Below are 1,907 nucleotides of genomic sequence, written 5' to 3'. Positions count from 1 at the left end.
AAGTGCATTTTTCCATTTATCTTTCTGTATTTTTCTGTTTTCATCCCAAGTACAAGCGTAGACAGGTCTTGGCTAGGATATGTTACCCTAAAATAAAATACCTGATGAGTAAGCTTGCTAATTATTCTCTTAAAAAGGAACTGTAAAGCTATCAGTAAGGTTAGTACCTTACCATGAAACTATGAAAGATATAAGGGCATAAGCCCACATGAAAAGCACTCCTTGTTTCTTTAAAAGTGGCACTGGCAACTTGGAAAACAGACAGTGAAAACCTGCAGGGGTCCTCTCAGAGGGCCACCAAGACTACAGGGTTGAAGAACCTGACACAAGAAGAAAGGTTGGAGGAACTGGGTTTGCTCCACCTAGAAAAAGAGATGGCTCAGGACAGTGGGGAGGAGGATCTAATCATGGCCACTGCCTAACGGGTAGTTTTCAAGAAGGCAACTCGAAGGTTCCTCTTTTCACAAGGATACACACTGAAAGGACAAGAGGCCATGAGCTACAAGCTGCTTTGGGGAAATTTTCTCTTGTCATAAGAAAAAACACAATTCTTTGCCATGAGAGCAATTAAACAATGGAACAGGTTGCCCAGAGAAGTGGTGGACTTTCCCTCACTGTGAGTATGCAAGTCTTAACTCAGCTTGACAAGGACATGGACAACCTAATGTAAGGTCCTGTTTTCAGCAGAAGGTTGGACCAAATTATGTCCAGAGGTCCGTTACTACTCCTCTGATTCTGCATGTGAAAATCTGCATCTACTGCATTTTAAAACACTGTCAGAAACACAGAAATCATTTAGGAAGAAAAGGAATCAATTTATGCACAGCTGATTTGCTTCAACTTTGCACTGCTTTAATGTCAATGGATTTAAATATGTATGTATGCTGATGCAGCCTATTTTTCTGCATTTTTTTCCTCCTATGTAAAGTTGACCAATATGTAAGCGTACTTTGCATATCTGCTAAATTTAAGGAAATAAGGGGAAAAAATACTTTAAGTTTGATGTAACAAGCCATCTAAAATTGCCTTTCCTCAGGAAGTGGATTCAAAAGATCTTCAACTGCACTCAGGATGCAATGCTACTTATTTCCAAATTTATCTGGAAAGCAAAGTATGATGATGCCTAGAACCTTCTCATCTACTAAATTCCAAACTGCTCAACTCTGGTAGTGTTTCCCACTTTCCTTGCCACAGAATTTCAGTAACAACTGTCAAGTTTACTGCTAAGCTGAGTCTGGGACCATTACATTAAGAGTGCTCAGCAGAAGCTCAGAGTGCTTCTACAGTACACCAGGAGGCCTTTGATGAAGAAATACACTTAAAATGGAACTCCAGATAAAAGCAGATGTACCAAGCAATTCTCAAACACTTTGATTATTGATCTACTAACACTTTTAAACATAACACCACTAACTTTTCAGCTTTATTAACAAGCTATGATTCCTGCTCTCCAGCCTTTGATAAAGGACTGTCAGCTCCCTCTCACTCAGGAAAAACAACGCTTAAAGGAAAGGTTACTTCCCCTATTCCACTCCATACCCCTTATAGAACTGACTTTTAAATATATATATTTTCATGAAGCTCATGAAGATCTATTTCAAATCCTCATGAAGACTCCACAAAATCAAATCCACACAGCCTGACTGTTTAATAAGCCATGTTCACTACAAATACACTAATCTTGTCCTTATGCTAAGGTCCTCATTTTCATCTATACCAGAGCTGATTACATTCTTCCCAAAATCGTTTTTGTAAGGCTGGAAGGTCAGTTTTTATACTAGCTATCATGAGGGTCCTCCATTATTACTTAGTATTTCCAAACTAATCCCCAAATGCCTCAATGCGACGTAAAACATCCAGGCTAAGCGCAGCTCTGCATAAAATCTATTAGTTTGCTACATTTGAAT

The sequence above is a fragment of the Nestor notabilis genome, unplaced genomic scaffold (genome assembly GCF_000696875.1).
Source record: "Nestor notabilis isolate BGI_N333 unplaced genomic scaffold, ASM69687v1 scaffold2623, whole genome shotgun sequence".
NCBI lineage: Eukaryota > Metazoa > Chordata > Aves > Psittaciformes > Psittacidae > Nestor > Nestor notabilis.
The sequence above is the reverse complement of the archived record's forward strand: the minus strand, read 5'-3'. Positions refer to the sequence as shown.